General features: G+C 43.4%; 14 non-coding genes and 2 pseudogenes across 14 annotated transcripts; all 16 read right to left on the bottom strand.

Moving 5' to 3' along the window:
* Positions 1-14,040: 14,040 nt before the first annotated feature.
* LOC116316734 lies at positions 14,041-14,178 on the bottom strand (annotated as a pseudogene).
* Positions 14,179-19,401: 5,223 nt separating this feature from the next.
* LOC120434612 lies at positions 19,402-19,569 on the bottom strand. The gene has a single exon (XR_005609217.1). It is a non-coding gene; the product is annotated as a U1 spliceosomal RNA (small nuclear RNA).
* A 1,112-nt stretch (positions 19,570-20,681) lies between these two features.
* Positions 20,682-20,841, bottom strand: LOC120434606. Its single transcript, XR_005609213.1, has one exon. It is a non-coding gene; the product is annotated as a U1 spliceosomal RNA (small nuclear RNA).
* A 180-nt stretch (positions 20,842-21,021) lies between these two features.
* Positions 21,022-21,181, bottom strand: LOC120434581. Its single transcript, XR_005609189.1, has one exon. It is a non-coding gene; the product is annotated as a U1 spliceosomal RNA (small nuclear RNA).
* Positions 21,182-21,361: 180 nt separating this feature from the next.
* On the bottom strand, positions 21,362-21,525 carry LOC116335103. Its single transcript, XR_004200612.2, has one exon. It is a non-coding gene; the product is annotated as a U1 spliceosomal RNA (small nuclear RNA).
* A 179-nt stretch (positions 21,526-21,704) lies between these two features.
* Positions 21,705-21,864, bottom strand: LOC120434647. The gene has a single exon (XR_005609249.1). It is a non-coding gene; the product is annotated as a U1 spliceosomal RNA (small nuclear RNA).
* Positions 21,865-22,044: 180 nt separating this feature from the next.
* Positions 22,045-22,204, bottom strand: LOC120434644. The gene has a single exon (XR_005609245.1). It is a non-coding gene; the product is annotated as a U1 spliceosomal RNA (small nuclear RNA).
* A 179-nt stretch (positions 22,205-22,383) lies between these two features.
* On the bottom strand, positions 22,384-22,572 carry LOC120434613 (annotated as a pseudogene).
* A 1,092-nt stretch (positions 22,573-23,664) lies between these two features.
* LOC120434631 lies at positions 23,665-23,826 on the bottom strand. The gene has a single exon (XR_005609232.1). It is a non-coding gene; the product is annotated as a U1 spliceosomal RNA (small nuclear RNA).
* Positions 23,827-24,008: 182 nt separating this feature from the next.
* On the bottom strand, positions 24,009-24,171 carry LOC120434586. Its single transcript, XR_005609194.1, has one exon. It is a non-coding gene; the product is annotated as a U1 spliceosomal RNA (small nuclear RNA).
* Positions 24,172-24,350: 179 nt separating this feature from the next.
* Positions 24,351-24,510, bottom strand: LOC120434603. Its single transcript, XR_005609210.1, has one exon. It is a non-coding gene; the product is annotated as a U1 spliceosomal RNA (small nuclear RNA).
* A 180-nt stretch (positions 24,511-24,690) lies between these two features.
* On the bottom strand, positions 24,691-24,854 carry LOC120434618. Its single transcript, XR_005609219.1, has one exon. It is a non-coding gene; the product is annotated as a U1 spliceosomal RNA (small nuclear RNA).
* A 180-nt stretch (positions 24,855-25,034) lies between these two features.
* On the bottom strand, positions 25,035-25,196 carry LOC120434594. Its single transcript, XR_005609202.1, has one exon. It is a non-coding gene; the product is annotated as a U1 spliceosomal RNA (small nuclear RNA).
* Positions 25,197-25,376: 180 nt separating this feature from the next.
* On the bottom strand, positions 25,377-25,533 carry LOC120434609. The gene has a single exon (XR_005609216.1). It is a non-coding gene; the product is annotated as a U1 spliceosomal RNA (small nuclear RNA).
* A 182-nt stretch (positions 25,534-25,715) lies between these two features.
* Positions 25,716-25,876, bottom strand: LOC116316750. Its single transcript, XR_004199181.2, has one exon. It is a non-coding gene; the product is annotated as a U1 spliceosomal RNA (small nuclear RNA).
* Positions 25,877-26,057: 181 nt separating this feature from the next.
* Positions 26,058-26,224, bottom strand: LOC120434617. Its single transcript, XR_005609218.1, has one exon. It is a non-coding gene; the product is annotated as a U1 spliceosomal RNA (small nuclear RNA).
* Between the last annotated feature and the right edge of the window lie 428 nt (positions 26,225-26,652).

Genomic DNA, 26,652 nt, shown 5'->3' with positions numbered 1-26,652 from the left:
GTCCTGATTAGCCCTTGTTGAGTTCTCAACGGCTTCCAGCTGAAGCTCGTTACCTTGGTTGTTACCCTTATCCACTTTCATTGGCGATGAAGTTGCTGTTACCATTGGAATTTCTTCTGTTTGCTGGACTTGGGGCCTTTTCACCCTACAGGGAGTGCAGAATTATTAGGCAAATGAGTATTTTGTCCACATCATCCTCTTCATGCATGTTGTCTTACTCCAAGCTGTATAGGCTCGAAAGCCTACTACCAATTAAGCATATTAGGTGATGTGCATCTCTGTAATGAGAAGGGGTGTGGTCTAATGACATCAACACCCTATATCAGGTGTGCATAATTATTAGGCAACTTCCTTTCTTTTGGCAAAATGAGTCAAAAGAAGGACTTAACAGGCTCAGAGAAGTCAAAAATAGTGAGATATCTTGCAGAGGGATGCAGCAGTCTTAAAATTGCAAAGCTTCTGAAGCGTGATCATCGAACAATCAAGCGTTTCATTCAAAATAGTCAACAGGGTCGCAAGAAGCGTGTGGAAAAACCAAGGCGCAAAATAACTGCCCATGAACTGAGAAAAGTCAAGCGTGCAGCTGCCAAGATGCCACTTGCCACCAGTTTGGCCATATTTCAGAGCTGCAACATCACTGGAGTGCCCAAAAGCACAAGGTGTGCAATACTCAGAGACATGGCCAAGGTAAGAAAGGCTGAAAGACGACCACCACTGAACAAGACACACAAGCTGAAACGTCAAGACTGGGCCAAGAAATATCTCAAGACTGATTTTTCTAAGGTTTTATGGACTGATGAAATGAGAGTGAGTCTTGATGGGCCAGATGGATGGGCCCGTGGCTGGATTGGTAAAGGGCAGAGAGCTCCAGTCCGACTCAGATGCCAGCAAGGTGGAGGTGGAGTACTGGTTTGGGCTGGTATCATCAAAGATGAGCTTGTGGGGCCTTTTCGGGTTGAGGATGGAGTCAAGCTCAACTCCCAGTCCTACTGCCAGTTTCTGGAAGACACCTTCAAGCAGTGGTACAGGAAGAAGTCTGCATCCTTCAAGAAAAACATGATTTTCATGCAGGACAATGCTCCATCACACGCGTCCAAGTACTCCACAGCGTGGCTGGCAAGAAAGGGTATAAAAGAAGAAAAACTAATGACATGGCCTCCTTGTTCACCTGATCTGAACCCCATTGAGAACCTGTGGTCCATCATCAAATGTGAGATTTACAAGGAGGGAAAACAGTACACCTCTCTGAACAGTGTCTGGGAGGCTGTGGTTGCTGCTGCACGCAATGTTGATGGTGAACAGATCAAAACACTGACAGAATCCATGGATGGCAGGCTTTTGAGTGTCCTTGCAAAGAAAGGTGGCTATATTGGTCGCTGATTTGTTTTTGTTTTGTTTTTGAATGTCAGAAATGTATATTTGTGAATGTGGAGATGTTATATTGGTTTCACTGGTAAAAATAAATAATTGAAATGGGTATATATTTGTTTTTGTTAAGTTGCCTAATAATTATGCACAGTAATAGTCACCTGCACACACAGATATCCCCCTAAAATAGCTAAAACTAGTGATGGGTAGATGAGGCCTCATGAAGCGTTTCAGCACATTCCCCAAACTGTATCGATACTGTGTCGACACAGTGTTGCTGTTTTGCTCCATACTGACACCTGCTGGACCTTAAATATCATTGCAGGCAACTTACTTGAGACTCACAACAGACACTGATTCAATGACCTAGTCATACTTGTACACTGTAAGGTACTTTCCATGAAATCATTTTATATCTTTTACGTTTCAAATATTGTAGACATCTTTAAAATATATTGTGAATGACATTAAGTGAAAATTAAAATGAAAGTATTGTGAATGTAATATTACCCATTTGACTCAGAGTTTATTATAAAATTCTATTCAGAAAAATAAGTTTATCCAATGTTTTTGCATTCAGTCTGTTGCATTTTTTTTGACACCATTTCCCCAGCTTTGGAAAACTCACAGGCACAGATGAAGCTGGGGTACAAAAAGCTGTACAGCCAGGTGGAAAAGGTTCAGATGTCTTCCTCATCCCCAGTACGTTAAAGGATCCTCTAATCTTGGAATGTTTCTCTCCGACACTCTCCACAATACTAAGGGGTTGGCAGTCCCTTCTAATAAAATTCAGGACTGCCTGGTCCAGAATAGTCTTCCTAGATGCTTGATTTCAAAATAATAAAACACATATTAATAAATAAAAAAAAATATGATAAAGCTGTTCAGTGTCTATATAGGCCGACCTGTGTTCATTCTCGGTGTGTTTGTCTCCTCATTTTCATGTTTGGCTCTGTAATGCCTAAACACTGAGGAGGTGCTTTTGTTTGTGTAAGAAAGCTCCACAGAACAGATGCGACATTTAACCTGCATAAAATGAAATAAATAATTTACACTGCAGGTCACATTGCTGTTTTTCCTATTCTGATAGATTACACTGAAACGAAGACAGACAAACTATTACCTTATTTGCAGTTAAAAGATCAAAATGATCCCACACAGCAGAAACATTTCTTTTTCTTTCGGGCTCCATTTTGTTATGGAGAGATGTGTTTGTTTGTTTTGTTTTGTTTTTTAATCTTTGCGAGAGTAATTTCGTGTTGTTGGTTTTTTTTTTTTTGTGGCGACTCATTCCGTTGGCAGATGCGGATGCGGTACCTTTTAAACACAGCTTGGCGCGTTGGCAATGATCGATACAGCAGCTGTATCGATCACGTGACTTTTTCTTAAAGCGACGCACGCACCGATACAGGCTTCGCTCTTTGAGCTTGATACATGCGTCGGTGCGTCAGTGTTGCAGGACCCATCACTAGCTAAAACTAAAAACTACTTCCAAAAACATTCAGCTTTGATATTGATGAGTTTTTTTGGGTTCATTGAGAACATGGTTGTTGTTCAATAATAAAATTATTCCTCAAAAATACAACTTGCCTAATAATTCTGCACTCCCTGTATTTGCATAAGACTGTGGACATGACCTGAAGGTATGATCTTCTTTCCCACATAAATTGCAGTTTTTTGGGTAAGGGCAATCTTTTATAACGTGTTCACCACTTTTACAGTTCCTACAAACCACATTGACGCACTCCATGGCTAAGTGGTCATTAGAACCACACTTACGACATGTCTTGGGTTGCCCCCAGTAAAAAACATATCCTCTAATTGCCCCCAATTGGATAATTGGGGGCAGGTGCGTCAATTCTCCGGAGTTCTCATCTCTTTTCAGGTGTACATAGAAGCGATATGCTCCAGTTCGAATCCCATCTTCGTCCTTTAAATCCAATCCTCTTATCACCGAACATTTAAAGGACAACCATGTCTTAATATCTTCAACTCTCACATACTCTGAATGCATAATCACAGTCACTGCTTTTGGTTCTCTGCCAGATAATGGAGTCATCTTGATATGAGCCAGCTGGGGACTGGATTGTCTCTTTCTATTGAAGGTATTAATGCAAGACTCATACAAAGTAGTCGTAGCAAAAATCACCTCGTAGGTTCTCTTCTTCCAGGCAAACCAAAAATATAGTCCAACTGGTTTGGCGAAAAACCAAGTTCCTTCTGAAATGGATCGATTGCAGTTGCTACTAAACTGCAATCGATCCATTTCACAAACCTCTTGTAGCTCAAAACGTACAGCGTTCCGTCTGGAACCTGCCATGCTCTTAGTAGCATTGGATGTCGTTGTCGTCATCATGGGGGGCGAACCATATCCGTTGGATGAACCAATTTTTCAATTTTCAAAAAATTTTATTGTTCAAAAACAAAATTACATCAATTCACTCATAACATAAACCATCAAGATACAAAAAGGCCCAAATGGGGAAACCCACAAAGGGGAAAAAAAACAGAAACAAAGGAAAAAAAAAGAGAAAACTTTCACATTAGTTCTACATACAGATACTCAAATATTTTCTTGGCACTTTCCATATCTTTCTCTTGTTCTCTTCACTCTCTCCAAATGGATCTCTTATAATGTAATCTTTTAACAAACAAATCGTACAATTGATCGCAACTCTTTCCGGTATTTCATATCTTTTAAACACACAAATATTTCTCGCCTTCCATAATGCATCTTTGACACAGTTCACCATTATCCACCAACATTTTTCCCCCCTCCCCCAATTCACTTTCAGGAACCCATACGTTATACTTTCATACGTCAACTCGTCTTTACACAAATCATTCAACCAATGACCTAATAAACCCCATACATTTTTCGCGAGGGGACATTCCCAAAACAAATCTCTAATTGTCTCATCTTCTCCACACCACCTCCTTGGACACTGTGCACACCTCGTACATTCCCTTTTTTTCAAAAACGCTCTCGTAGGTAAATATTCTTGTACAGCTTGCCACGCTAGGTCTTTGTGGGGGTTTAATAGTATCTTGTTATTAACATTGTCCCAAGCTATTTTACTTTGGTTCTCAAGCAATTTCCCTATTGGAGACATTACTGACCGTTGGAGATAAGATCTCCTCTAGATTGGCTCGAGTTATCTCCCGGGGTGTGATCTGAGTCGAAAAACGTTTCAACGATTGAAGTACCACGTCATAAACAGCCGGACGTTGTTCCGAGAAAGGTACACTGAGAGGGCATCGCATGCCCCATGCCTTCAACACTCTCCTACCCACCCAAAACCTTGTGAAATATGGCCAAATCTTGTCTTTAGGATCACTGAAGCATGCCCTGAGTACTGGGGCGATAAACATTGCGTTGAGTTTCGATTTACAAATTTACATCAATTCACTTAAAGTAAACAAGCATCAAATACACAAAGGGAGAAGAACAAAAATAAACAACACAAAGGCAATCAGGACACAAACATACTTACACTTTGGCTTTACATACAATACTCAGATATTTCTTAGTACTTTCCACCTTTTATCTTATTCTCCTCTCCTTCCCGGATTGGGCTGTATAATTTAATCTTTTAACAAACAAAACATACAAGTAAATATAATTCTTTGAAACATTCACATCTTTTAAACACACACAAAATCATCACTCTCCCTAATACCTTGACATAGTTCACCGTTATCCACCAAATACTTTCTCCCCCCAAATCATTTTCAAAAACCCTCTACATTTTACTTTTATATGCCAATTCATCATTATTCAAATCATTTGTCTACTGACCCAATAAGACCCCTTGAAAGGGTTATAATATTTCTACATTAATAAACAACACTCTCCCATCCACCACAATCTCCACATTTCCTTTGTTAAGGGTTTCATTATTCAATAAACCCAGACACCTGAGACTCAGTTCTGATTATCTCCCAACCAGAAGAATTGTCCATATGTCCATCGCTTTGCAAAGTTTACTTAATTGACTATAAGAAACAAAGCACATTATTATGGGTTCTGTTGTAACTTTACCTTCTTCTTTTTCTTTCTCCGCCCAGGTCCCGTCGCAGGTATTACTCTTCTCAATGTTGCTTTCTTCCTTAGTAGTCTGCGAAATTCCCGGAGCGGTTGTCGAGCCTGGATCTTCAAAGGGGGGCATAGGCGGGGTGTCTATAAGGCCCCCACTTTCTAAATCGACATTCCCAGTGGAAGACTCTTTTGAGGTGTTTATTTGTCGTTTTTGTGAAGTTGTCGCTTCATAAAACCCAGATTGCATGAAAGGTTCAAGGGGGGTGGTTACTTTGTCTTCAACAGACATGGAGGTAAAAGGAGTTCTTCCTCGTCTAGGCCAATAATGTGTTTTGGCTGCGTCGTTGCAAGATCGGGGAACATAAAATCCAGCAGGTCTCTACACTCTTTGGACGTTGACGGCAAAATGAGGCTTGGGGTACCTGGGAAGGATGCCATTTCCTCCTGAGACGTCTCGTGTCTTTCAGGGTCCATTGCTATTTGTGATACTTGCGCCACGGAAGCTTCTAAAGGCATATTTTGTATTTCTAATGCACTTTCACCCCTTCCCATTAATTCTGTAGCCATCCCTGCGCTCACAGCCATTAGATCCTCATGCGTGGCTACTTGAGGGGACCGGTCTTCTCCTCGTTCCCCACCCCCGCTGTCTCTTGTTTTGTTCATAACCATTTCCAGCTGCAACTCGTTGACTTGGTTGTTACTTGTATCTTCTTCAACCTGCAGACAGTTTCCAATTACTGTTGGTACTTCCTCTAACTGCTGTAGCTGAGGTTTTTTCACCCTATGAGCATAAGATTGAGGACATACCCTGAAAGTATGCCCTTCTCTCCCACAAAGGTTACATTTCCTTGGAAAAGGGCATTCCTTTGCAATGTGTTCGTCACTTCTACAATTTTTACAAACCACGTTGTCGCACTCTGCGGCTAAATGGTCATTACCGCCACATTTACGGCATTTCTTGGGTTGCCTGGGGTAGAAAACATATCCTCTGATTGCCCCTAATTGGATAATTGGGGGCAGGTGGGTCAAATCACCAGTGTTCTCATCTCTACGCAGGTGAACATAGAAACGATACGCTCTGGTTCGGATTACGTCCTCGTCTTTTAAGTCCAGACCTCTTGTCACCGCACATGTAAAGGACAACCAAGTCTTAATATCTTCCACTCTCACGTACTCCGAATGCATAATCACTGTCACAGCTTTGGGTTCTCTGCCTGATAACAATGTCATCTTAATATTCTCCTGCTGAGGCCTAGATTGTTTAAGTCTATTAAACTTGTCAATACATGATTCAAAAAGCGTATTGGTGGCAAAAATCACCTTATAACTTTTCTTTCCAGGCAGGCCAAAAATGTAGTCAATCTGCGTTGGAGAAAATCCCAATTCCTTCTGGATAATAATCCTGCTGAACTGTAGCCGGTCCATTTCACAATTTCCTTGCAACTCAAAACGCACAGCATTCCTCCTGGAACCTGTCATATCAGCAGTCGTTGTTGCCATGGTAGGGCTGGGTGAACCAATTAAATTTTTCAATTTTCAAATTTTCCAAAATTTTTATTGTTCATAACACAAAAAAACACTACAAATTCTTAACTTTGAACAGAAACAAGACTAAAAATGCAACCCCCCCCCCCCCACCCACAAACTCTCCAATGAAGAATAAAATAAAAAGTAAAAATAAACCTTAAAAATTAAAGATTTCCATAAGGGGTCCCCTATTCCAATTTTTTCAACTAAACAACCATGTATTTTTATACTCCCTTCTTCAAAGGGATATTTTCTCTTAGAAAATAATCATTCAACAAATTAAAGGCACTATTTACCACAACTCGTGCAGGAATTTCATATTTTTTAAAAATGCAAATATTTCTCGCTCTCCATAATGCATCTTTAACACAGTTCACAGTTATCCACCAACGATCTTCCTCCCCCCCCTTACCTTTCAAAATTCCATACATTATACATTCATGTGTTAGGTCTCCTTTATATAACTCTTTCAACCGGTGTCATAATAAACACCACACCTTCTTAGCAAAAGGACATTCCCAAAACTAATGCTTAACCGTCTCGTCATTTCCACATCTCAACCTTGGGCACTGTGCACTCTTCGTGCACTCTCTTGCTTTCAAAAAGGCTCTTGTAGGTAAGCATTCCAAAACCTCTTGCCAAGCTAAGTCTTTATGAATATTTAACAAAAGCTTATTATTAACGTTAAGCCATGCCATTTTACAGAGGTTTTCTGGAAGTTTCCCTACTGGAGTCATTCTATCTGTTGGAAATAATAATTCTTCTATATTAGTCCTGGTTATAGCCTGGGGCATGATTTGAGATGAAAAACACTTTAATGATTTTATCACTATGTCGTACACAACAGGATATTGTTCAGAAAAGGGGGTACTAAGGGGGCATCTCCTGCCCCATGCCTTCAAAACTCTCTGTCCAATCCAAAATCTTGTAAAATATGGCCAAATCAAATCATTAAAGTCACTAAAACAAGCCTTAAGGACTGGAGTAATAAACATTGCATTAAGTTTAGATGCAACCTCTGGAACAGCTCTCCCCCCCCCATTTTTATTGGTCTATACATAATGTCTCTCTTCAGTCTTTCATGTTGGCTTCCCCAAAGGAAGCGAAACATGGCCTTCCGCAGGGAGGCCAACATTCTATAAGGAATCGGCAATATAGTTGCTAAACAAGCTAAAGACGCGATTACTTCAGCTTTCAACACCAGAACTTTGCCTACAAAGGAAAGCTCTCTGTCTTTCCATCCCAACAGCTTCCCCTGTATTTTGGGTAGTTTCATATTCCAATTCTTAAATTGCATATCCATTCCAATTTCCCCCCCTAAAATTTTTATTGTTTCAAATTTTTCGGTCAATCCCCAATTATCTTTAGTCTCTCGCCAGTTAAAATAAATAACTTCGCTCTTACTTTTATTAATTTTCATTCCAGAAGCTGCCGTAAAGGCTTCACAAACCGACAGACTTTTGTCTACCGACATATTATCTGGGAGTACCAAAGTTGTATCGTCCATGTACATAGTGAATTTTATTTTCGTCCCCCCACTACCTGGGGGGGGGGGGGTTAACCCTATAATTGAATTATCCAGTCTTAAAGCACATGCAAGTGACTCCATTACCAATATAAACAGAATAGGGGACAACGGACATCCCTGACGTACCCCCGACTTGACCGCAACTGGATCGGTAAACATTCCATTAACAACAACCAGACTACTACAGCTACTATATAACACATGAATCAATCTCCTGAAACCTTCCCCAAAACCCCAAATTTCAAGAACCTTCATCAAAAACATGTGATTAACATTATCAAAAGCTTTTTCTTTCTGGGTGAACCAATTTTGTTTTCAATTTTCAAAGAATTTTATTGTTCAAAAACAAAATTACATCAATTCACTCATAACATAAACCATCAAGATACAAAAAGGCCCAAATGGGGAAACCCACAAAGGGGAAAAAAAAAAAAAAAAAACAGAAACAAAGGAAAGAAAAAAACAACGAAAACTTTCACATTAGTTCTACATACAGATACTCAAATATTTTCTTGGCACTTTCCATATCTTTCTCTTGTTCTCTTCACTCTCTCCAAATGGATTTCTTATAATATAATCTTTTAACAAACAAATCGTACAATTGATCGCAACTTTTTCCGGTATTTCATATCTTTTAAATACACAAATATTTCTCACATTCCATAATGCATCTTTGACACAGTTCACCATTATCCACCAACATTTTTCCCCCCTCCCCCAATTCACTTTCAGGAACCCATACATTATACTTTCATACGTCAACTCGTCTTTACACAAATCATTCAACCAATGACCTAATAAACCCCATACATTTTTCGCGAAGGGACATTCCCAAAACAAATGTCTAATTGTCTCATCTTCTCCACACCACCTCCTTGGACACTGTGCACTCCTCGTACATTCCCTTTTTTTCAAAAACGCTCTCGTAGGTAAACATTCTTGTACAGCTTGCCACGCTAGGTCTTTGTGGGGGTTTAATAGTATCTTGTTATTAACATTGTCCCAAGCTATTTTACTTTGGTTCTTAAACAATTTCGCTATTGGAGACATACTGACCGTTGGAGATAAGATCTCCTCTAGATTGGCTCGAGTTATCTCCCGGGGTGTGATCGTAAACAGCGGGACGTTGTTCCGAGAAGGGTACACTAAGAGGGCATCGCATGCCCCATGCCTTCAACACTCTCCTACCCACCCAAAACCTTGTGAAATATGGCCAAATCTTGTCTTTAGGATCACTGAAACATGCCCTGAGTACTGGGGCGATAAACATTGCGTTGAGTTTAGAGGCAATTTCCGGGACTGCTCTCCCCCCTTCTTTACCGGTCTGTACATAATTTCTCTCCTAAGTCTCTCGTGTTGGCCTCCCCAGAGGAAGTGAAACATAGCCTTCCTCAGTGAGGCCAATATTTTATACGGGGGTGGCAGCGTAGTTGCCAAAAAGGCTATGGACGCGATTACTTCAGCCTTTAGTACCAAAACTTTACCAATAAAGGAAAGTTCTCTGTCCTTCCAACTCAACAGTTTTCCTTGTATTTTTTGTAGTTTGGAGCTCCAATTCTTAGTTTGCATATTTTCTCCAATTTCCACCCCTAAAATTTTCAATGTTTCTGGTTTCTCTTGCAATCCCCATTTTTCTTTAATCTCCCGCCACTTAAAATAAATCACCTCACTCATCTCTTTATTATTTCTCATCCCTGAGGCTGCTGTAAAAGCTTCACAAACTGCCAAACTTACTTCAATCGACTTATTGTCCGTAAGCAGCAAAGTTATATCATCCATGTACATAGAAAATTTAATTTCCAACCCTCCGCTACCCGGTGGGATCAACCCTTTAATTAGCTCATTAGCTCTTAAGGCACACGCTAATGGCTCCATCACCAGTATAAATAACATAGGAGATAACGGACATCCCTGCCTTACTCCAGCTTTTACTGCAACCGTAGTAGTCTGTACACCATTCACATTCACAACACTACTACACCCAGAGTATAACACCCGAATCCATCTCCGAAAAACTTCTCCAAATCCTAATCTATCAAGGACTTTCATCAGAAAGACATGACTGACATTATTAAAGGCCTTTTCTAAATCCAGGCTTAACCCACAAAGGGGGATATTCCGGTCATGGCTATAAAGGTAGCTATCCCTTATAATTGCTGAACTATCCGTCATCCTACGCCCTTGTATCCCACATGTTTGTTCCACTCCAACTAACTTAGGCACTACTGTCTGTAAACGAAAAAAAAAAGAGCTTTTGCTAAAATCTTAATATCTACCCCTAACAATGTCAGGGGTCTCCAATTTCTCAAATCTTTTTTAGAACCCTTTTTCCATAACAGGGAAATCACTCCTGTATTCATGGACGTTGGCCATACACCTTTATCCCACCCTTCTTTATAAACCTTGCACAACGAAGAACTAAGTTGTCCCCAAAAGGCCTGATAATATTCCTTGGGTAAGCCATCCATACCTGGTGTTTTATTATCTTGCATACTTTCCATAGCTCTTGTGATTTCCTCTTGTCTTATAACTTCATCTAACTTTGTACTATCCACTGGATCCAATCTTTGTGTTAACTTAGAGATAAAGGATTCTACAATCGCTTCATCAATACTTTGTTCTTTGTACAAATTGGCATAAAAAGAATGTACTACCTTTAAAATTTCTTGGGTGTTTCCCACTTCTTTCCCTTCTTCATTAATCAGGCTATCTATAACAGGTTTAGTTTTATACAATTTAAAAAAAAAAATATCTCGTACATTTTTCATTTTCTTCCACATGTTTTACTCTACTCCGTATTAATACTCCTTTGCTTTTCTCATTTAAAACTACCATCATTTCTTTTTTCAGATTCATAATTTCTTCACTAACATCAAAACCCAAATTCAGGAGGTTGTAGAACCTTTGTAATTTTGCTTGCTTTCTTAGTAACCATTGTCTCCTCCTCTTTGCCCGCATTTTCCCTTCAAAACTAAAAAATGTTTGGGTCCTAATCTTTATACTCTCCCACCATTCCCCTACAGATTCGTATACTGGTTGTAGGGAGACCCATTGTTGTAATTTAAGTTTATACCTTCCCGTAACCTTCCCATCCTTTAATAAATTCAGGTTTAGTTTCCATGGCCCTGGGGCCGGCTGAAAGGAGGTTTGAATACTAAATCTACACATGACCTTATGATGATCAGAAAAGGGTACTGGTTCCACCTTACATGACAGGGGTATTAAGCCTTTACTGGCAAACAAAAAATCAATCCGTGAAAGGGACTTTTTATTAGACCAGGTGTATCCTGGGTCTGACGGGTTAAGAAATCTAAACACGTCTGTCAAATTACCTTCTTTGATCAAATTATCTAATGCACAAGTACTTAAATCCTTTTTAACTGTTAAAACCACCCCCTGGATTCCAGTCGTTTCCGGTGCGCAGTTGAAATCCCCACCCAGTATTATCTGTCGTCTATTACAAAGAAAAGGTTGCAATATTTGAAATAATGCCGTCCGTTCTTTCAACTCTGTATGTCCATAAACATTAATAATCCTGAATTTACTCCCATTTTTATCTACATCTATACATAAAGCTCTTCCATCCACCACAACCTCCACATTTTCTATATTAATGGTTTTATCATTAATCAAAAAACCCACACCAGACATCCGATTTTGGTTATCCCCTGACCAAAATGATTGGCCATATGTCCATCGTTTTGCAAACTTCGTGTAATTGTCCATAAAGGGAAGGGCACATTCTTGAAGAAGACAAATGTCCCCACCCGTTTCATGTAATACATTAAAGACAGATTGACACTTCACTGCATCATTCAACCCTCTTGTATTGATCATCGATACATGAAAAGAGTTTATGTTAACACTAAATGGAGGGAATCTTTACACTCTGACTTTTATTAATAAAATCTCTTGCTATGGTTTTACCTTCTTCTTTTTCTTCTTCCGTGGGAGCCATATTGCAATCGGAGCGCTCACATCATTACTTTCCTGCTGACTTTCCTGAACAACTCCCTGTGTAGATATCAGGTTTTGTTCTTCAAGTGCGGTTATTGGCAAAGAGTCTATTTGGTCCTGACTTTCCGAATCCAAGTTCCCTGTAGAAGACTCTGTTGAAGTGTTTATCTGTCGTTTTTGTGATGTCAGCGCTACACTTATGTTTACTTGTGGCGACAATTCAGGAAAAGTAATTGTGTTATCTTCAATGTCACAAGCTGGTAATGAAAAACCTCCCTCTTCTAGGGTGATGGTTTGGTTTGATTGCATCGTTGAAATATCAGAAAACATGTAATCAAGCAGGTCTCTGCACTCTTGTGATGTCGACGGCTCTGAAATGGTATCAGTACCTGAGAGCACGGCCATCTCCTCCTGAATCGTCTCCTGTATCTTAGGGTCCTTTTCTATTTGAGGTACTTCCTTCTCCGTCGTTAAGTCCTCATGTGTGATCACTTGGGGGGGGCACTTCAGCTCGTTCCCCACCCCAGCTGTAAGTCGTTTGATCCTCAACCTCTTCCTGCTGGAGCTCGTTGACTTGATTGTTAATTACATCTTCAACAGCTGGCAGACTTCCTCCAATTAGGCTTGGTATCTCCTCTAACTGCTGTTGGTGAGGTCTTTTCACTTTATTGGCATAGGATTGGGGGCATGCCCTAAAGGTATGTCCTTCACCCCCACATAGATTACATTTCCGCGGGAATTGGCATCCACTTGTGATGTGCTCTTCACTGTTACAGTTCCTACAGACCACATTTTCACACTCTGCGGCTAAATGGTCGTTGACGCCGCATTTGCGGCATGTTTTTGGTTGCCCCGGGTAAAAAACATATCCTCTGATTGCCCCCAATTGAATAATTGGAGGCAGGTGGATCAAGTCACCAGAGGTCTCATCTCTATGCAAGTGAACGTAGAAACGGTATGCTCCAGTTCTAATTCCGTCTTCGTCTTTTAAGTCCAAACCTCTCTTCACCATACATTTGAAAGACAACCAGGTCTTAATGTCTTCCATTCTCACATATTCCGAGTGCATAATCACTGTCACGGCTTTGGGTTCTCTGCCTGATAACGGTGTCATTCTGATATTCTCCAGCTGAAGCCTAGTTTGTTTGAGTCTATTAAACTTATTCAGACATGATTCGTAGAAAGTACTAGTGGCAAAAATCACCTCGTAACTTTTCTTTCCCGGCAAGCCAAAGATATAGTCGATCTGCATCGGCGAGAATCCCAACTCTTTCTGAATGATTATCCTACTAAACTGTAGACGATCCATTTCGCAATTGCCTTGCATCTCAAATCGCACAGCGTTCCTCCTGGAACCTGTCATATTAGCAGCCAATGTCGTCATGGTGGGTCTGGGTGAACCACATTCGTGATCATGGTATCGCCCCTGCCAGGTAAGTATGAGTTGGCAGTGTGGGAGACAGGGGTCCCCTTTCCACATGCAGCACTCTGGCTGATGGTGCCTAACACGCATAATGCCTGAATCCAGTGACGGTGAGCACGCCATTGCATTTTGTCCCAGTTCAAAGGCCAGACGGAGAGAAGAGCAGACACATGGATCTCTGCTTTTGGACACAAGAGTGAGGGGAGAGCGCGAACGCAGTCCCCCCACTACCACAAATTATGCAGTTGAGATTCCCGCATTTGGGGAATTCACAGGGGTCAGCACAACCGCAGTGCAATGGCTGAGCCTCGCCCTGGGCGAACCAATTTCAATTTTCAAAATTTTTTTATTGTTCATAACACAAAAAACCAGTACAAATTCTTAAACTTTGAACAGAAACAAAACTAGAAACGCAAAGAAGGAAACCCACAAACTCTCCAATGAAGAAAAATAACAAATAAAATTAAACCTTAAAAATTAAAGATTTCCATAAGGGGTCCCATATTCCAATTTTTTCAACTAAACAATCATGTATTTTTATGCACCCTTCTTCAAAGGTATATTTTCTCTCAGAAAATAATCATTCAACAAGGTAAAAGCACTATTTACCACAACTCGTGCAGATATTTCATATTTTTTAAAAATGCAAATATTTCTCGCTCTCTATAATGCGTCTTTCACACAATTCACAATTATCCACCAACGATCTTCCTCTCCCCCCCCCTTGCCCTTCAAAATCCCATACATTATACACTCATATGTTAGATCTCCTTTATATAACTCTTTCAACCGGTGTCGTAATAAACACCACACCTTCTTAGCAAAAGGACATTCCCAAAACAAGTGCTTAACCGTCTCGTCATTTCCACATCTCAACCTTGGGCACTGTGCACTCTTCGTGCATGCTCTTGCTTTCAAAAAGGCTCTTGTAGGCAAGCATTCCAATACTGCTTGCCAAGCTAAGTCTTTATGAATATTTAACAAAACCTTATTATTAACGTTAAGCCATGCCATTTTACATAGGTTTTCTGGAAGTTTCCCTACTGGAGTCATTCTGTCCGTTGAAAATAATAGTTCTTCAATATTAGACCTGGTTATAGCCTGGGGCATGATTTGAGATGAAAAACACTTTAATGGTTTTATCACTATGTCATAGACTACTGGATATTGGTCAGAAAAGGGGGTACTAAGGGGGCATCTCCTGTCCCATGCTTTCAAAACTCTCTGTCCAATCCAAAATCTTGTAAAATATGGCCAAATCAAATCATTAAAGTCACTAAAACAAGCCTTAAGGACTGGAATAATAAACATTGCATTAAGTTTAGATGCAACCTCTGGAACAGCTCTTCCCCCCATTTTTATTGGTCTATACATAATGTCTCTCTTCAATCTTTCATGTTGGCTTCCCCAAAGGAAGCGAAACATGGCCTTCCGCAGGGAGGCCAACATTCTATAAGGAATCGGCAATGTAGTTGCTAAACAAGCTAAAGACGCGATTACTTCAGCTTTCAACACCAGAACTTTGCCTACAAAGGAAAGCTCTCTGTCTTTCCATCCCAACAGCTTCCCCTGTATTTTGGGTAGTTTCATATTCCAATTCTTAAATTGCATATCCGTTCCAATTTCCACCCCTAAAATTTTTATTGTTTCAAATTTTTCGGTCAATCCCCAATTTTCTTTAGTCTCTCGCCAGTTAAAATAAATAACTTCGCTCTTACTTTTATTAATTTTCATTCCAGAAGCTGCCGTAAAGGCTTCACAAACTGACAGACTTCTGTCTATCGACATATTATCTGTAAGTACCAAAGTTGTATCATCCATGTACATAGTGAATTTTATTTCCTTCCCCCCACTACCTGGGGGGGTTAACCCTGTAATTGAGTTATCCAGTCTTAAAGCACATGCAAGTGACTCCATTACCAATATAAACAAAATAGGGGACAACGGACATCCCTGACGTACCCCCGACTTGACCGCAACTGGATCGGTAAACATTCCATTAACAACCACCACACTACTACAGCTACTATATAACACATGAATCCATCTCCTAAAACCTTCCCCAAAACCCCAAATTTCAAGAACCTTCATCAAAAACATGTGATTAACATTATCAAAAGCTTTTTCTAGATCAATACCTAAAACGCAAAGGGGAATATTCCGCTCCTGGCTATAAAAATAACTCTCTCTTATAATAGCCAAGCTGTCTGTCATCTTCCATCCCAATATCCCACGTTTGTTCTACCCCAATAAGTTTAGGTACAACCGCCTGCAACCGAAAAAAAATAAGGCTTTTGTTAAAATTTTTGTGTCCACACCTAACAGTGTTAGGGGTCTCCAATTTCTTAAATCTTGTTTTGAGCCCTTCTTCCACAACAGTGAAATCATCCCTTTATTCATAGACAATGGTAAAACCCTTTTGTCCCAAGATTCTTTGTAAACTAAGAGCAAAGAGGAGCTAAGCTGTTCCCAAAAGGTAAAATAGTACTCTTTAGGCAAACCATCCAGTCCTGGTCCCTTATTATTTTGCATACTCAGCATTGCTCTTGTAATTTCCTCTATAGTTACATCTTCTTCTAACAAAATACTGTCAGCCGAATCTAATGTTTGTGATAACTTTGAAAGAAAGAATGTTGCTATTTCTTCATCAATACCTTGTTCTTTATATAAATTGTTATAAAAAGAATGAGTCAGTTCAAGAATTTCTTGTGTGCTTTCTGCTTCCTTCCCTTCATCATCCCTCAAACAATCAATAATTGGTCTGGATTTATGCAATTTCTTAAAAAAATACCTGGTACATTTTTCGTTTTCTTCAAAATGCTTTACTCTACTCCTTATTAATACCCCTTTACTTTTCTCATTCAGACACACCATCATCTCTTTTTTTAATCTCGTGATCTCCTCACCCACATCAAAACCCAAAACAAGAAGGTTGTAATATCTTTGCAAACGAGCCTGTTGTCTTCTTTCCCATTGCCTCCTCCCTTTTGCCAAATTCTTCCCCTGCAAACAAAAAAAGGCCCGTGTCCTAGCTTTAATGCTCTCCCACCACTCACCCACAGACTCATATAAAGGTTGGAGAGAAAACCATTGTTGTAACTTAATTTTATATTTCCCAGCCACTTTTTTATTTTTTAATAAATTTATATTTAACTTCCATGGTCCCGAACTGGGGTTAAAACAGGACTGCACTTCAAACGTACCTTTTAACCTATGATGATCTGAAAAAGGCACTGGCTCCACCTCACAAGAGATAGGATTCAGAGCTTTTGAAATGAACAAAAAATCAATACGGGAAAAGGATTTCCCATTGGACCAAGTATATCCTGGGTCATTTAAATTAAGTGACTTATAAACATCATTCAAATTACCATCAATAATTAAATTTTCTAACACACAAGAGCTCCCATCCCCTCTATCCACAGGGTTCTCACTCCGTCTAGCTCTTTTTCCGAGGGTACAATTAAAATCCCCCCCCCATTACTATATTTCTTCTACTACAAAGAAAGGGCTGCAAAGTTTGAAAAAGTGCAGTTCGTTCTTTGTTGTCAGTATATCCATAAACATTGATAATCCTAAATTTGACCCCACATCTTTCCGCATCAACAAGTAACACTCTCCCATCCACCACAGTCTCCACATTTTCTATATTAAAGGTTCTATTATTAAATAACACCCCCACTCCAGAAAAGCGGTTTTGGTTATCCCCTGACCAAACAGATTGCCCATATACCCATCATTTCTCAAACTTTGCATAGTTGTCCATGTAGGATATTGCACACTCCTGAAGTAAAAAAAGTCACTACCAGCTTCATGTAACAAGTTAAAGACTGACTGACATTTCACAACGTCATTCAGCCCTCTCGTATTTATAGTAGTTACTCGAAGTGTGTTCATTAACCCCTAATAAGGAGAAATGTTAATTCTACTGGACCTTTGCCTTTTTCTTCTTCTTTTTGGATACTAACCAAACCCCCGATGTTACTTTCTCTACATTATCCCCCACTTTGATTATCTGGGTAGTTTCCTGGGTGACTTTCGAAACTTGCTCCTCAACCTGGGGTACTGGTGGGGGGGTGGGGTGACTCGTACCATCCAATTCCATCTCTCCAGTTGAAGATTCCGTTGACGTATTTATTTGTCGTTTGAATGAACTTGACACATCATTAGACCCAGGCTGTATTAGTAGTTCTGGGGGGCGGGGGGGGGGCTTGTCTTTGCTTGCAGACACAGGTAGAGGAAAAAAATCTTCGTCAAGCTTAACAGCATGTTTTGTTCCCTCCATAGGAAGATCCGGGAACATGAGGTCCAACAAATCTCTACACTCTTTCGATGTTGAAGGAAGCGCGAGGTCTGGGGTACTTAGAAAAACTTCCATCTCTTCCTGAATAGTTTCAGTTCTATTGGACTCTCTAACATTATCTACTTGACAAGATGAGCTCCCAGCTGGTTCACCGTCCTGGTCAGCCCCCATTTGGTTCACAACGGCTTCCAGCTGAAGTTCATTACTCTGATTGTGACCTCTATCCACATCCGTTGGTGCAGAATTCCCTGTTACTACTGGAATTTCTTCTGCTTGCTGAACCTGGGGCATTCTCAACCTATTTGCGTAAGACTGTGGGCATGACCTAAAGGTATGATCTTCTTTCCCACATAAATTACAATTTTTTGGGTAAGGGCAATCTTTTGTAATATGTTCACCACTTTTACAGTTCCTACAAACAACGTTAACACACTCCATGGCTAGGTGGTCATTAGAACCACACTTACGACATGTCTTAGGCTGCCCCGGATAAAAAACATATCCTCTAATTGCCCCCAATTGAATAATTGGGGGCAGGTGCATCAGTTCTCCAGAGTTCTCATCTCTTTTCAGATGTACATAGAAGCGATATGCTCCAGTTCGAATCCCATCTTCGTCCTTTAAATCCAATCCTCTTAACACCGAACATTTAAAGGACAACCATGTTTTAATATCTTCAACTCTCACATACTCTGAATGCATAATCACAGTCACAGCCTTAGGCTCCCTGCCTGATAGTGGAGTCATCTTGATATGAGCCAGCTGGGGGCTGGATTGTCTCTTTCTATTGAAGATGTTAATACAGGACTCATACAAAGTTGACGTGGCAAAAATCACTTCATAAGTTTTTCTTCCAGGCAAGCCAAAAATGTAATCCAACTGGTTAGGTGAAAAACCCAGTTCCTTCTGAATAACAGTCCTACTAAACTGCAATCGATCCATTTCACAAACCTCTTGTAGCTCAAATCGTACAACGTTCCGCCTGGAACCTGCCATGCTAACAATAGCATCAGATGTCGTCATCCTGCGTGAACCACCTTCGTGATCATGGTATCCCCCCCCTACCAGGTAAGTATGAGTTGGCAGTGTGGGAGACAGGGGTCCCCTTTCCACATGCAGCACTCTGGCTGATGGTGCCTAACACGCATAATGCCTGAATCCAGTGACGGTGAGCACGCCATTGCATTTTGTCCCAGTTCAAAGGCCAGACGGAGAGAAGAGCAGACACATGGATCTTTGCTTTTGGACACAAGAGTGAGGGAGAGCGAACGCAGTCCCCACTACCACAAATTATGCAGTTGAGATTCCCGCATTTGGGGAATTCACAGGGGTCAGCACAACCACACAAAGGAAACCTACTACAGTCTTTTCACCTGGTGCTGTACAACAAAAGAAGCGTGAAAAACGACCCACCACCTACGGTCCCACAGCCGCTGGTAGATCCTCCGTCCACTACAATAAAAATACAGAACATACACATTAAAAGGTGAAAAACATGGGACACAAACAGGCTCTCAACCTACAAAACAAAAAAAAGAAACAATTAAAGGAAAACCAAAGTCTGTGATACAACACACCCAGATATACACCACAGAGCACTGGTTAGAAATACTTTTGCTCGGCGAACCAGCCCACAGCTGGTGCTGGGTCCGATTGTCCTTGGTCTGCTCGGTCTCACACAACTTCCCACAGCTGGGAGAAAGGGAGAGGCAGTACCAGTTTGTATAACCAGCCCAATATACAGCCGAGAATCGCCCGCCAGCCACAAAAAGCTGGAGCGAACGATAGTCCAAGAGGGCGTGGCAAGGCAAGCTACAAGGAAAAACCGGGCCGCCGACAGATTGACCGTAATATAACCAAAACAACACGAAAACAAAACAGGGCAAAACAAAATCAAACAAACAAGATCAACAAAACAAGACAGCAGCAGAGCAGGCGCCCGACTCTCACGTAACCAAAGCAGGCGGTTGGTCCCGAGAGGGCACGGCAGCAATCAAACCCTACAAATAAGAAAAAGGCAAAACTAACCTTAATCTTCTTTAATTTACAAAACTAGCAGCTATAAAATAAGCGGCTTACCCCAGAACTTGGAGGCGCTGTACTGCACGGGCGGATGCACTCACGCGCCTCTCCTCACCACGGCTGGAGCAAAGGAAAGAAAAACAGCCGCGCTGTAGCGGGCCGCAGAAATATAACTACTAATTGCCGACGTTAGGGAGAAATCAGAAATCGAAGGGAGACCTACCTGTAGCAATCACATGACCTGATCGCCTCAGTAATTTAACCAACAAGCCAGCGTCTACCGCTGTATCGCACCAGAAGCTCGGGAGGAAATAATCCAACGAGAAAACCCGGCTTCCCTTTATACAGGTACACGCCCCCTGTAATCAATATACAGGTGGGCTCCTGTTAACGATAATGCGCAGCGGGAGCAAGCACAGGAGAGAGAGAGAGAAAGCAGTAGCGCAAGTGGGGACGGAAGAGAAAGGAAAAGCGAGTAGCCCCTCCGGCTACATTTGCTTTTGGACACAAGAGTGAGGGAGAGCGCGAATGAGTCCCCACTACCACAAATTATGCAGTTGAGATTCCCGCATTTGGGGAATTCACAGGGGTCAGCACAACCGCAGTGCAATGACTGAGCCTCGCCTGGGCGAACCACATTTGTGATCATGGTATCTCCCCTGCCAGGTAAGTATGAGTTGGCAGTGTGGGAGACAGGGGTCCCCTTTCCACATGCAGCACTCTGGCTGATGGTGCCTAACACGCATAATGCCTGAATCCAGTGACGGTGAGCACGCCATTGCATTTTGTCCCAGTTCAAAGGCCAGACGGAGAGAAGAGCAGACACATGGATCTTTGCTTTTGGACACAAGAGTGAGGGAGAGCGCGAACGAGTCCCCACTACCACAAATTATGCAGTTGAGATCCCGCATTTGGGGAATTCACAGGGGTCAGCACAACCGCAGTGCAATGGCTGAGCCTCGCCCTGGGCGAACCACCTTCGTGATCATGGTATCTCCCCTGCCAGGTAAGTATGAGTTGGCAGTGTGGGAGACAGGGGTCCCCTTTCCACATGCAGCACTCTGGCTGATGGTGCCTAACACGCATAATGCCTGAATCCAGTGACGGTGAGCACGCCATTGCATTTTGTCCCAGTTCAAAGGCCAGACGGAGAGAAGAGCAGACACATGGATCTTTGCTTTTGGACACAAGAGTGAGGGGAGAGCGCGAACGCAGTCCCCCACTACCACAAATTATGCAGTTGAGATTCCCGCATTTGGGGAATTCACAGGGGTCAGCACAACCGCAGTGCAATGACTGAGCCTCGCCCTGGGCGAACCACATTCGTGATCATGGTATCTCCCCTGCCAGGTAAGTATGAGTTGGCAATGTGGGAGACAGGGGTCCCTTTCCACATGCAGCACTCTGGCTGATGGTGCCTAACACGCATAATGCCTGAATCCAGTGACGGTGAGCACGCCATTGCATTTTGTCCCAGTTCAAAGGCCAGACGGAGAGAAGAGCAGACACATGGATCTTTGCTTTTGGACACAAGAGTGAGGGAGAGCGCGAACGCAGTCCCCACTACCACAAATTATGCAGTTGAGATTCCGCATTTGGGGAATTCACAGGGGTCAGCACAACCGCAGTGCAATGGCTGAGCCTCGCCTGGGCGAACCACCTTCGTGATCATGGTATCTCCCCTGCCAGGTAAGTATGAGTTGGCAGTGTGGGAGACAGGGGTCCCCTTTCCACATGCAGCACTCTGGCTGATGGTGCCTAACACGCATAATGCCTGAATCCAGTGACGGTGAGCACGCCATTGCATTTTGTCCCAGTTCAAAGGCCAGACGGAGAGAAGAGCAGACACATGGATCTTTGCTTTTGGACACAAGAGTGAGGGAGAGCGCGAACGCAGTCCCCACTACCACAAATTATGCAGTTGAGATCCCGCATTTGGGGAATTCACAGGGTCAGCACAACCGCAGTGCAATGGCTGAGCCTCGCCCTGGGCGAACCACCTTCGTGATCATGGTATCTCCCCTGCCAGGTAAGTATGAGTTGGCAGTGTGGGAGACAGGGGTCCCCTTTCCACATGCAGCACTCTGGCTGATGGTGCCTAACACGCATAATGCCTGAATCCAGTGACGGTGAGCACGCCATTGCATTTTGTCCCAGTTCAAAGGCCAGACGGAGAGAAGAGCAGACACATGGATCTTTGCTTTTGGACACAAGAGTGAGGGAGAGCGCTTGACGCAGTCCCCCACTACCACAAATTATGCAGTTGAGATTCCCGCATTTGGGGAATTCACAGGGGTCAGCACAACCACACAAAGGAAACCTACTACAGTCTTTTCACCTGGTGCTGTACAACAAAAGAAGCGTGGAAAACGACCCACCACCCACGGTCCCACAGCCGCTGGTAGATCCTCCGTCCACTACAATAAAAATACAGAACATACACATTAAAAGGTGAAAAACATGGGACACAAACAGGCTCTCAACCTACAAAACAAAAAAAAAAGAAACAATTAAAGGAAAACCAAAGTCTGTGATACAACACACCCAGATATACACCACAGAGCACTGGTTAGAAATACTTTTGCTCGGCGAACCAGCCCACAGCTGGTGCTGGGTCCGATTGTCCTTGGTCTGCTCGGTCTCACACAACTTCCCACAGCTGGGAGAAAGGGAGAGGCAGTACCAGTTTGTATAACCAGCCCAATATACAGCCGAGAATCGCCCGCCAGCCACAAAAAGCTGGAGCGAACGATAGTCCAAGAGGGCGTGGCAAGGCAAGCTACAAGGAAAAACCGGGCCGCCGACAGATTGACCGTAATATAACCAAAACAACACGAAAACAAAACAGGGCAAAACAAAATCAAACAAACAAGATCAACAAAACAAGACAGCAGCAGAGCAGGCGCCCGACTCTCACGTAACCAAAGCAGGCGGTTGGTCCCGAGAGGGCACGGCAGCAATCAAACCCTACAAATAAGAAAAAGGCAAAACTAACCTTAATCTTCTTTAATTTACAAAACTAGCAGCTATAAAATAAGCGGCTTACCCCAGAACTTGGGGCGCTGTACTGCACGGCGGATGCACTCACGCGCCTCCTCACCACGGCTGGAGCAAAGGAAAGAAAAACAGCCGCTGTAGCGGGCGCAGAAATATAACTACTAATTGCCGACGTTAGGGAGAAATCAGAAATCGAAGGGGAGACCTACCTGTAGCAATCACATGACCTGATCGCCTCAGTAATTTAACCAACAAGCCAGCGTCTACCGCTGTATCGCACCAGAAGCTCGGGAGGAAATAATCCAACGAGAAAACCCGGCTTCCCTTTATACAGGTACACGCCGCCCTGTAATCAATATACAGGTGGGCTCCTGTTAACGATGGCGCGCAGCGGGAGCAAGCACAGGAGAGAGAGAGAGAAGCAGTAGCGCAAGTGGGGGCGGAAGAGAAAGGAAAAGCGAGTAGCCCCTCCGGCTACATTTGCTTTTGGACACAAGAGTGAGGGAGAGCGCGAACGCAGTCCCCACTACCACAAATTATGCAGTTGAGATTCCCGCATTTGGGGAACCCACAGGGGTCAGCACAACCGCAGTGCAATGGCTGAGCCTCACCCTGGGTGAACCACCTTCGTGATCATGGTATCTCCTCTGCCAGGTAAGTATGAGTTGGCAGTGTGGGAGACAGGGGTCCCCTTTCCACATGCAGCACTCTGGCTGATGGTGCCTAACACGCATAATGCCTGAATCCAGTGACGGTGAGCACGCCATTGCATTTTGTCCCAGTTCAAAGGCCAGACGGAGAGAAGAGCAGACACATGGATCTTTGCTTTTGGACACAAGAGTGAGGGAGAGCCTTGAACATGAGTCCCCCACTACCACAAATTATGCAGTTGAGATTCCCGCATTTGGGGAACTCACAGGGGTCAACACAACCGCAGTGCAATGGCTGAGCCTCGCCCTGGGTGAACCACCTTCGTGATCATGGTATCTCCCCTGCCAGGTAAGTATGAGTTGGCAGTGTGGGAGACAGGGGTCCCCTTTCACATGCAGCACTCTGGCTGATGGTGCCTAACACGCATAATGCCTGAATCCAGTGACGGTGAGCACGCCATTGCATTTTGTCCCAGTTCAAAGGCCAGACGGAGAGAAGAGCAGACACATGGATCTTTGTTTTGGACACAAGAGTGAGGGGAGAGCGCGAACGAGTCCCCACTACCACAAATTATGCAGTTGAGATTCCCGCATTTGGGGAATTCACAGGGGTCAGCACAACCGCAGTGCAATGACTGAGCCTCGCCTGGGCGAACCACATTCGTGATCATGGTATCTCCTCTGCCAGGTAAGTATGAGTTGGCAGTGTGGGAGACAGGGGTCCCCTTTCCACATGCAGCACTCTGGCTGATGGTGCCTAACACGCATAATGCCTGAATCCAGTGACAGTGAGCACGCCATTGCATTTTGTCCCAGTTCAAAGGCCAGACGGAGAGAAGAGCAGACACATGGATCTTTGCTTTTGGACACAAGAGTGAGGGGAGAGCGCGAACGCAGATCCCCACTACCACAAATTATGCAGTTGAGATTCCCGCATTTGGGGAATTCACAGGGGTCAGCACAACCGCAGTGCAATGGCTGAGCCTCGCCCTGGGTGAACCACCTTCGTGATCATGGTATCTCCCCTGCCAGGTAAGTATGAGTTGGCAGTGTGGGAGACAGGGGTCCCCTTTCCACATGCAGCGCTCTGGCTGATGGTGCCTAACACGCATAATGCCTGAATCCAGTGACGGTGAGCACGCCATTGCATTTTGTCCCAGTTCAAAGGCCAGGCGGAGAGAAGAGCAGACACATGGATCTTTGCTTTTGGACACAAGAGTGAGGGAGAGCGCGAACGAGTCCCCACTACCACAAATTATGCAGTTGAGATTCCCGCATTTGGGGAATTCACAGGGGTCAGCACAACCGCAGTGCAATGACTGAGCCTCGCCCCTGGGCGAACCACATTCGTGATCATGGTATCTCCCCTGCCAGGTAAGTATGAGTTGGCAGTGTGGGAGACAGGGGTCCCCTTTCCACATGCAGCACTCTGGCTGATGGTGCCTAACACGCATAATGCCTGAATCCAGTGACGGTGAGCACGCCATTGCATTTTGTCCCAGTTCAAAGGCCAGACGGAGAGAAGAGCAGACACATGGATCTTTGCTTTTGGACACAAGAGTGAGGGAGAGCGAATGAGTCCCCACTACCACAAATTATGCAGTTGAGATTCCCGCATTTGGGGAATTCACAGGGGTCAGCACAACCGCAGTGCAATGGCTGAGCCTCGCCCTGGGCGAACCACCTTCGTGATCATGGTATCTCCTGCCAGGTAAGTATGAGTTGGCAGTGTGGGAGACAGGGGTCCCCTTTCCACATGCAGCACTCTGGCTGATGGTGCCTAACACGCATAATGCCTGAATCCAGTGACGGTGAGCACGCCATTGCATTTTTGTCCCAGTTCAAAGGCCAGGCGGAGAGAAGAGCAGACACATGGATCTTTGCTTTTGGACACAAGAGTGAGGGGAGAGCGCGAACGCAGTCCCCACTACCACAAATTATGCAGTTGAGATCCCGCATTTGGGGAATTCACAGGGGTCAGCACAACCGCAGTGCAATGGCTGAGCCTCGCCCTGGGCGAACCACCTTCGTGATCATGGTATCTCCCCTGCCAGGTAAGTATGAGTTGGCAGTGTGGGAGACAGGGGTCCCCTTTCCACATGCAGCACTCTGGCTGATGGTGCCTAACACGCATAATGCCTGAATCCAGTGACGGTGAGCACGCCATTGCATTTTGTCCCAGTTCAAAGGCCAGACGGAGAGAAGAGCAGACACATGGATCTTTGCTTTTGGACACAAGAGTGAGGGGAGCGCGAATGAGTCCCCACTACCACAAATTATGCAGTTGAGATTCCCGCATTTGGGGAATTCACAGGGGTCAGCACAACCACACAAAGGAAACCTACTACAGTCTTTTCACCTGGTGCTGTACAACAAAAGAAGCGTGGAAAACGACCCACCACCTACGGTCCCACAGCCGCTGGTAGATCCTCCGTCCACTACAATAAAAATACAGAACATACACATTAAAAGGTGAAAAACATGGGACACAAACAGGCTCTCAACCTACAAAACAAAAAAAAGAAACAATTAAAGGAAAACCAAAGTCTGTGATACAACACACCCAGATATACACCACAGAGCACTGGTTAGAAATACTTTTGCTCGGCGAACCAGCCCACAGCTGGTGCTGGGTCCGATTGTCCTTGGTCTGCTCGGTCTCACACAACTTCCCACAGCTGGGAGAAAGGGAGAGGCAGTACCAGTTTGTATAACCAGCCCAATATACAGCCGAGAATCGCCCGCCAGCCACAAAAAGCTGGAGCGAACGATAGTCCAAGAGGGCGTGGCAAGGCAAGCTACAAGGAAAAACCGGGCCGCCGACAGATTGACCGTAAT

This window comes from Oreochromis aureus, linkage group 18 (genome assembly GCF_013358895.1).
Source record: "Oreochromis aureus strain Israel breed Guangdong linkage group 18, ZZ_aureus, whole genome shotgun sequence".
Lineage (NCBI taxonomy): Eukaryota > Metazoa > Chordata > Actinopteri > Cichliformes > Cichlidae > Oreochromis > Oreochromis aureus.
The sequence above is the reverse complement of the archived record's forward strand: the minus strand, read 5'-3'. Positions and strand labels throughout refer to the sequence as shown.